Source organism: Arachis stenosperma, chromosome 9 (genome assembly GCF_014773155.1).
Source record: "Arachis stenosperma cultivar V10309 chromosome 9, arast.V10309.gnm1.PFL2, whole genome shotgun sequence".
In the NCBI taxonomy this organism is placed as follows: domain Eukaryota; kingdom Viridiplantae; phylum Streptophyta; class Magnoliopsida; order Fabales; family Fabaceae; genus Arachis; species Arachis stenosperma.
Genome location: NC_080385.1, coordinates 70565266 through 70574974, shown reverse-complemented (window position 1 = coordinate 70574974; position 9709 = coordinate 70565266). Strand labels below are relative to the sequence as shown.

At 37.5% G+C, this 9709-nt stretch overlaps 2 non-coding genes across 2 annotated transcripts; one reads left to right on the top strand and one right to left on the bottom strand.

Annotated features, from left to right (window-relative positions):
• The first annotated feature begins 2294 nt into the window (after positions 1-2294).
• On the top strand, positions 2295-2398 carry LOC130953537 (small nucleolar RNA R71). Its single transcript, XR_009075707.1, has one exon. It is a non-coding gene; the product is annotated as a small nucleolar RNA R71 (small nucleolar RNA).
• Positions 2399-7571: 5173 nt separating this feature from the next.
• Positions 7572-7675, bottom strand: LOC130953210 (small nucleolar RNA R71). Its single transcript, XR_009075382.1, has one exon. It is a non-coding gene; the product is annotated as a small nucleolar RNA R71 (small nucleolar RNA).
• Between the last annotated feature and the right edge of the window lie 2034 nt (positions 7676-9709).

The window sequence follows — 9709 nt, the reverse complement described above, 5'->3', positions numbered from 1 at the left end:
TCGAAAAGTCTAACCTTGTCTGTGGTATTCCGAGTAGGATTCTGGGATTGAATGACTGTGACGAGCTTCAAACTCGCGATTGCTGGGCGTGATGACAAACGCAAAAGAATCAAGGGATTCTATTTTTTACATTATCGATAACTGACAGATGATTAGCCGTGCTGTGACAGAGTATTTGGACCATGTTCACTGAGAGGATGGGATGTAGCCATTGACAACGGTGATGCCCTACATACAGCTTGCCATGGAAAGGAATAAGAAGGATTGAAGGAAGGCAGTAGGATAGCAGAGATTCGGAAGGAACACATCACCTCCATACACTTATCTGAAATTCTCACCATTGAATTACATGAGTAACTCTATCCTATTTTATTTATTTTCATTTACTATAATTTCTTAATACAGTTGAATCCGCCTGACTGGGATTTACAAGATGACCATAGCTTGCTTCATACCAACAATCTCCGTGGGATCGACCCTTACTCACGTAAGGTATTACTTGGACGACCCAGTGCACTTGCTGGTTAGTTGTGCGGAGTTGTGACTAAGTGTGATTCACGTTTGAGAGCACTACCAAGTTTTTGGTGCCATTGTTGATTATCACAATTTCGTGCACCAAGTTTTTGGCGCCGTTGCCGGGGATTGTTGAATGGATTCTAGAGTTTCATGAAGCATGTTGAATCCTAGCTGGTTGTAAAGCCATATCCAAATTCTTTTGGACTGAGGCTTCAACTAATCACCACAATGTATGTAATTCTATCCTAAAGCTGGCTGGCTATTAAGCCATGTCCAACCCTTGGATTGGAGCTTTAGGCTAAACATTGAAAGATTCCTGGAATTCTTCTTAAAAATTTTGAATTTCTTATTTTCTTTTTCCTATATGTTTTTACGAAAAAAAATAAAATACAAAAAAAATTATAAAATCATAAAAATAAAAAATATTTTGTATTTCTTGGTTGAGTCTTGAGTCAATTTTTAAAGTTTGGTGTCAATTGCATTTTTCTAAAAAATTTATGCATTTTTTTTCGAAAATCTCATGCATGTGTTCTTCATGATCTTTAAGTTGTTCTTGACAAATCTTCTTGTTTGATCTTGATGTTTTCTTGTTTTGTGTCTTTTGTTGTTTTTCATGTGCATTTTTGCATTCATAGTGTCTAAGCATTAAAGATTTCTAAGTTTGGTGTCTTGCATGTTTTCTTTGCATAAAAACTTTTTCAAAAATATGTTCTTGATGATCATTATGATCTTCAAAGTATTCTTGGTGTTCATCTTGACATTCATAGTGTTCTTGCATGCATCATATATTTTGAGCAACTTGCTCTCCAGTCACGTCTTCATCCTCTTCAGAGGAAGAATAGTCTTCATAGCTCATGAATGGCAGAAGGAGATTTAATGGAATCTCTATGGTCTCTATATGAGCCTCAGATTCCTTTGGATCATTAATAGGAAACTCCCTATTGCTTGAGAGACGTCCCAGGAGGTCTTCCTCACTAGGATTTTCGTCCTCCTCCTCCCTTGTGCATTCGGCCATATTGATTACATCAATGGCCTTGCACTCTCCTTTTGGATTCTCTTCTGTATTGCTTGGGAGAATACTGGGAGGAGTTTCAATGACTTTCTTACTCAGCTGGCCTACTTGTGCCTCCAGATTTCTGATGGAGGATCTTGTTTCACTCATGAAACTAAAAGTGGCTTTTGACAGATCAGAGACTAGATTGGCTAAATTAGAAGTGCTTTGTTCAGAATTCTCTGTCTGTTGCTGAGAAGATGATGGAAAAGGCTTGCTATTGCTCAGCCTATTGCGTCCACCATTGTTAAAGCCTTGTTGAGGCTTTTGTTGATCCTTCCATGAGAAATTTGGATGATTTCTCCATGATGAATTATAGGTGTTTCCATAAGGTTCACCCATGTAATTTACCTCTGCTATTGCAGGGTTCTCAGGATCATAAGCTTCTTCAGAAGCTGCCTCTTTAGTACTGTTGGATGCATTTTGCCATCCATTCAGACTTTGAGAGATCATGTTGACTTGCTGAGTCAACACTTTGTTCTGAGCCAATATGGCATTCAGAGCATCAATTTCAAGAACTCCCTTCCTCTGAGGCGTCACATTATTCACAGAATTCCTCTCAGAAGTGTACATGAATTGGTTATTTGCAACCATGTCAATAAGTTCTTGAGCTTCTGCAGGTGTTTTCTTTAGGTGGATGGATCCACCTGCAGAATGGTCCAAAGACATTTTCGAAAATTCAGATAGACCATAATAGAATATATCTAATATGGTCCATTCTGAAAACATGTCAGATGGACACCTTTTGGTCAGCTGCTTGTATCTTTCCCAAGCTTCATAGAGGGATTCACCATCTTTTTGTTTGAAGGTTTGAACATCCACTCTAAGCTTGCTCAGCTTTTGAGGAGGAAAGAATTTATCCAAGAAGGCCGTGACCAGCTTTTCCCAGGAGGCCAGGCTATCTTTAGGTTGTGAGTCCAACCATGTTCTAGCTCTGTCTCTTACAGCAAAAGGGAAAAGCATGAGCCTGTAGACTTCAGGATCTCCTCCATTCGTCTTTACAGTCTCACAAATCTACAAGAACTCAGTTAAAAACTGATAAGGATCTTCAGATGGAAGGCTATGAAACTTGCAGTTTTGTTGCATTAAAGCAACTAGCTGAGGTTTCAGCTCAAAGTTGTTTGATCCAATAGCAGGAATAGAGATGCTTCTTCCATCAAACTTGGACATGGGTTTAGTAAAGTCACCAAGCATCCTCCTTGCATTATTATTATTTTCGGCTGCCATCTCCTTCTCTTGCTCTAATATTTCTGAAAGGTTACATTCAGATTGTTGTAATTTAGCTTCTCTTAGTTTCCTCTTCAGAGTCCTTTCAGGTTCAAGATCAATTTCAACAAGAGTGCCTTTTTCCTTGTTCCTGTTCATATGAAAGAGAAGAAAACAAGAAAATAAGGGGAGTCCTCTATGTCACAGTAAAGAGGTTCCTTATTGTTAGTAGAAGAAGAAAGGGGAGAAGAGTGATGAAGAATGGGTTCGGATTTTTTTAGATGAAGATAGGTGAAGAGAAGTGTTAGTAAATAAATAAATAGAAGAAGATAAGAGAGGGAGAATTCGAAAATTAATTTTTGAAAAGGGGTTAGTAATTTCGAAAATTAAAGATAAGATATAATTAAAATTAAAAATTAAAACAAAAAAGAATTTTTCGAAAAAGAGATGAGATATTTTCTAAAATTAGAGAAGGAAAAGTAGTTAGGTGGTTTTGAAAAAGATAAGAAACAAATACAAAGTCAAAGAGTTAGTTGAAAAAGATATTAAAATCAAATTTGAAAAGATAAGAAGATAAGAAGTTAGATAAGATATTTTAAAATCAAATTTTTGAAAAAGATAAAATTTTGAAAAAGATATGATAAAAAGATAAGATAAGAAGATGTGATAAAAAGATATGTTTGAAAAAGATTTAATTTTTAAAATTAAAATTAATTACTTAACTAACAAGTAACTATAAGATATGATTCTAGAATTTAAAGATTGAACCTTTCTTAACAAGAAAGTAACAAACTTCAAATTTTTGAATCAATCACATTAATTGTTAGCTAATTTTCGAAAATTTGATAAAAAGATAAGAAAAAGATTTTGAAAATATTTTGAAAAAGATTTTTGAAATTTTCGAAAAAGAGGAAAAATTGGAAAAGATATGATTTTTGAAAAAGATTTTGAAAAGATAAGATTTTTAAATTTTGAAAATTTGACTTGACTTGTAAGAAATAACTAATTTTAAAATTTTTTGACTAAGTCAACTCAAATTTTTGAAAATTATGGGAAAAATAAGGAAAAGATATTTTTTTGATTTTTTTGAATTTTTAATGATGAGAGAGAAAAATACAATTTTGACCCAAAATATAAAAATTTTGGATCAAAACACATGATGCATGCAAGAACACTATGAATGTCAAGATGAACACCAAGAACACCTTGAAGATCATGATGAACATTAAGAACATATTTTTGAAAAATTTTTGATGCAAAGAAAACATGCAAGACACCAAACTTAGAAATCTTTAATGCATGGACTCTAACAAACGAAAAATGCATATGAAAAACAACAAACAACACAAAGCAAGAAAACATCAAGATCAAACAAGAAGACTTATCAAGAACAACTTGAAGATCATGAAGAACACCATGAATGCATGAAATTTTCGAAAAATGCAAGAAAAAAAATTTTTAAAGCATGCAATTGACACCAAACTTAAAAATTGACTCAAGACTCAAACAAGAACACAAAATATTTTTGGTTTTTATGATTTTATGAATTTTTGTATTTTTATTAATTTTTTTCGAAAATAAATTTTGGAAAAACGAAAAAGAAAAAAGAAATTTTGAAAAAGATTTTTGAAAATTTTTGAAAAGAAAATTACTTAATCTGAGCAACAAGATGAACCGTCAGTTGTCCATACTCGAACAATCCCCGGCAACGGCGCCAAAAACTTGGTGGACGAAATTGTGATTCATTTGTTATTGTATTTTGTAAAATTCATTGCTTTTTCTTTCCCTGGCAATGGCGCCAAAAACATGATGCCAATACCATGATTCACAACTATGTGTGGTCACAACTCCGTTCAACTTAACCAGCAAGTATACTGGGTCATCCAAGTAATACCTTACGTGAGTAAGGGTCGATCCCACAGAGATTGTTGGTATGAAGCAAGCTATGGTCACCTTGTAAATCTCAGTTAGGCAGATTAAATGGTTTATGATAAGTTCAAAAATTAATAATAAACAGAAAATAAAATAGGATAGAAATACTTATGTAAATCAATAGTAGGAATTTCAGATAGGCGTATGGAGATGCTGTGCTCCTCTTGAATCTCTACTTTCTTATTACGTTCATCCAATTCTTCTTACTCCTTTCCATGGAAAGCTGTATGTAGGGCATCACCATTGTCAATGGCTACATCCCATCCTCTCAATGAAAATGGTCCTATGCTCTGTCACAGCAAGGCTAATCATCTGTCGGTTCTCAATCAGGTTGGAATAGAATCCCTTGATTCTTTTACGTCTGTCACTAACGCCCAGCCTTCAGGAGTTTGAAGCTCGTCACAGTCATTCAATCCCGGAATCCGACTCGGAATACTACAGAAAAGGTTAGACTTTCCGGATTCCCGGAATCCTACTCGGAATACCACAGACAAGGTTAGACTTTCCGGATTCCCATGAATGCCGCCATCTATCTAGCTTATACCACGAAGATTCTGTTGGGGAATCTAAGAGATATGCGCCCGGCCTAAGGTAGAACGGAAGTGGTTGTCAGTCACGCGCGTTCATAGGTGAGAATGATGATGAGTGTCACGGATCATCACATTCATCAAGTTGAAGTGCAACGTATATCTTAGAATAAGAATAAAAGAGAATTGAATAGAAAATAATAGTAATTGTATTGAAACTTGAGGTACAGCAGAGCTCCACACCCTTAATCTATGGTGTGTAGAAACTCCACCGTTGAAAATACATAAGTGAAAGGTTCAGGCATGGCCAAATGGCCAGCCCCCATGGTCTAAGGACTAGTCGTCCAGAAATATCCAAGATGTCTAATACACTAGTAAAAAAGTTCTATTTATAATAAACTAGCTACTAGGGTTTACATGAGTAAGTAATTGATGCATAAATCCACTTCCGGGGCCCACTTGGTGTATGTTTGGGCTGAGCTTGATCTATCCACGAGCTGAGGCTTTTCTTGGAGTTGAACGCCGAGTTATAGCGTGTTTCTGGCGTTCAACTCCGGGTTGTGACGTGTTTCTGGCGTTTGACTCCAGACAGCAGCATGTACTTGGCGTTGAGCGCCACTTTACGTCGTCAATTCCCGAATAAAGTATGGACTATTATATATTTCTGGAAAGCTCTAGATGTCTACTTTCCAACGCCGTTGAGAGCGCGCCATTTGGAGTTCTGTAGCTCCAGAAAATCCATTTCGAGTGCAGGGAGGTCAGATTCCAACAGCATCAGCAGTCCTTTGTCAGCCTCCTATCAGAGTTTTGCTCAAGTCCCTCAATTTCAGCCAGAAATTATCTGAAATCACAGAAAAAGACACAAACTCATAGTAAAGTCTAGAAATGTGAATTTATCATAAAAACTAATGAAAACATCCCTACAAGTAGCTTGAACTTACTAAAAACTACCTAAAAACAATGCCAAAAATCGTATAAATTATCCGCTCATCACTTATCTTTTCAAAACTTTTTCAAAAATCAAATCTTTTTCATTTTTTTATTAATTTTCGAAATTTATTTTTTAAATTATTTTTCAAAAATCTTTTTCTTAATTTTATTTTTATTTTCAAAAATTAGGCTAACAATTAATGTGATTAGTTCAAAAATTTGAGGTTGTTACTTTCTTGTTAAGAAAGGTTCAATCTTTAAATTCTAGAATCTTATCTTTTAGTTTCTCGTTAGTTAAGTAATTAATTTTAATTTTAAAAATTAAATCTTTTCCAACTATATCTTTTTAATCATATCTTTTTATCATATTTTTTTTCAAAATTTTATCTTTTTCAAAAATTTGATTTCAAAATATCTTTTCTAACTTCTTATCTTTTTATCTTTTCAAAATTGAATTTCAAATCTTTTTCAATCAACTAACTAACTTTTTGTTTGTTTCTTATCTTTTTCAAAACCACCTAACTACTTTTCTCTCTCTCTAATTTTCAAAAAAATCTACTCCTTTTTCAAAAATTCTTTTTTTCATTAAATAATTGTTTTAAATCTTAATTTTAATTTTATTTCTTATCTTAATTTTCGAAAATCACTAACTCCTTTTCAAAATTTATTTTCGAAAATTTTCCTCTCTCATCTTATTCTATTTATTCATTCATTTACTAACACTTCCCTTCATCTCAAATCACTGCCTCTATCCTCACCCTTCTGTTTGGATTCTCCTTTCTTTATTCCCTTTCTTCTTCTACTAACAATAAGGAACCTCTTTACTGTGACATAGAGGATCCCCCTTCTTTTTCTGTTCTCTTCTCTTTCATATGAGCAGGAACAAGGAAAAAGGCATTCTTGTTGAAGCTGATCCAGAACCTGAAAGGACTCTGAAGAGGAAACTAAGAGAAGCTAAATTACAACAATCCAGAGACAACCTTGCTGAAATTTTCGAACAAGAAAAGGAGATGACAGCTGAACCCAACAACAATAATGCAAGAAGGGTGCTTGGTGATTATACTACACCTACTTCCAAGTTTGATGGAAGAAGCATCTCAATTCCTACCATTGGAGCAAACAATTTTGAGCTGAAACCTCAATTAGTTGCTCTAATGCAATAGAACTGCAAGTTTCACAGACTTTCATCAAAAGATCCTTACCAGTTCTTAACTGAGTTCTTGCAGATCTATGAGACTGTTAAGACTAATGGAGTAGATCCTGAAGTCTACAGGCTCATGCTTTTCTCTTTTGCTGTAAGAGACAGAGCTAGAACATGGTTGGACTCTCAACCTCAAGATAGCCTGGACTCCTGGGATAAGCTGGTCACGGCCTTCTTGGCTAAGTTCTTTCCTCTTCAAAAGCTGAGCAAGCTTAGAGTGGATATTCAGACCTTCAAACAAAAAGATGGTGAATCCCTCTATGAAGCTTGGGAAAGATACAAACAGATGACCAAAAGATGTTCTTCTGACATATTTTCAGAATGGACCATGATAGATATATTCTATTATGGTCTATCTGAGTTCTCTAAGATGTCATTGGACCATTCTGCAGGTGGATCCATTCACTTAAAGAAAACGCCTGCAAAAGCTCAAGAACTTATTGACATGGTTGCAAATAACCAGTTCATGTACACTTCTGAAAGGAATTCCGTGAATAATGGGACGCCTCAAAGGAAGGGAGTTCTTGAAATTGATGCTCTGAATGCCATATTGGCTCAAAATAAAATGTTGACTCATCAAGTCAACATGATTTCTCAAAGTATGAATGGATGGCAAAATGCATCCAACAGCACTAAAGAGGCATCTTCTGAAGAAGAAGCTTATTGTTCATACCCTGACCGAGCTCTCCAAACTCGGCAAGCTGATCGAGAGTCCGACCTCGCCTCAAGGCTCAAGCCCGAGGTCGGACCTCGGACAAATAGGCCAAAGAAGGCCCATCAGAAGGAACTAAGCCCAAAACCTAAAGGCCGAAAGGGCCTGGGAAAGGCGGTTCCACAAAGATAAAGATAAGACTCCCAGAAGATAAGATAAGATAAGAATATCTTATCCAGGGAAGATCACAGCCAACTACTATAAATACACTGGAGCACCCAGGTATAACTCAGACTCTAATTCTACTTGATATCTGCTTGGACCCCTGCTAACTTAAGCATCGGAGTGTCTTTGCAGGTACAACCCCCCGCCGTCCAATACAAAGGAGCTCGGGTCACAGACCCCTATTTCGGGCCTTACCAAGAAGGACCGAGCTACACGTTCAGGTAACCCTCGGAACATTGGCGCCGTTGCCGGGGACCCTGGAAGTCATCCCTTTACCATGGCGGACGACTCTCCCAACAATAACCATCCTACATCAGAACAAGAAGAGGAAGTTGACACCGGAGAACGACCAGACCGCCCTCTATCACCACACACCCCAGGGGGAAACAAACAGAATCATCCAAAAGGTACACTCCCAAACAAGGATCCACAAAATCCTGAAAGGGAAAAGAGTTCAGAGATTCTGGAGGCAGTTCGGGCACAACAAAACCGGCTGAGACAACTCGAAGAAAACATAAAAAAGCAGAAAGAAACTGAACAAGATCTAAGAAGGGAGGCTCGCAAACGCAGGGAATTAGAAGAAAAACTACGAAAGATAGAAGCCAGCCTGAAAGATCGGACAATACGCGGCACCACTCCCGAAAGTAATCATGATCCCTTCACACAAGAGATCATGAAGGAGAAGGTACCGCGAAACTTCAAGCCACCAGATATGGACCTCTACGACGGCACCACCGATCCAAGTCACCACCTCAGCAACTTCAGGAGCAGAATGTACTTAGTCGACGCATCCGACGCAATTCGGTGCAAAGCCTTCCCCACCACTCTCACCAAGTCAGCCATGAAGTGGTTCGACAGCTTACCGCCAGGATCAATCTCCAGCTTTGAAGACCTGACTAAAAAATTCTTAACAAGGTTCTCCATTCAAAAGGACAAGGCAAAACACGCCCCCAGCCTACTCGGGATCAAACAAAGCAACCAAGAAACTCTCAGAGAGTACATGGAGCGATTCAACAAAGCCTGCCTGGACATACAACACTTGTCCACAGAAGCAGCCATCATGGGACTAGCAAACGGCCTAAGAGAAGGACCGTTTAGCCAATCCCTATCCAAAAGATACCCGACCTCCTTGTACGAAGTGCAGGAGCGAGCAGAAAAATATATCAACATGGAAGAAACCTCACGACTGAGAGAACCTTCCAGGAAGGAGTCAACCTACCCGCCCCGAGATCGAGATCGGGATCAGAAAAAGAAGGAAGAGTCCAGCTCGGACAAGCCAAGGAAATACCACAGCTACACCCCCCTCCGAGTCTCTCTGGTAGACGTCTACAGAGAAGTGTGCCACACCGAAAAGATCCCACCACCCAAACCTCTGAAGCACAAAAGAGCGGGAAGGGATCGGTCCGAATACTGTGAATATCATAGACTCTACGGTCATTCTACTAACGACTGCCACGACCTGAAGAATG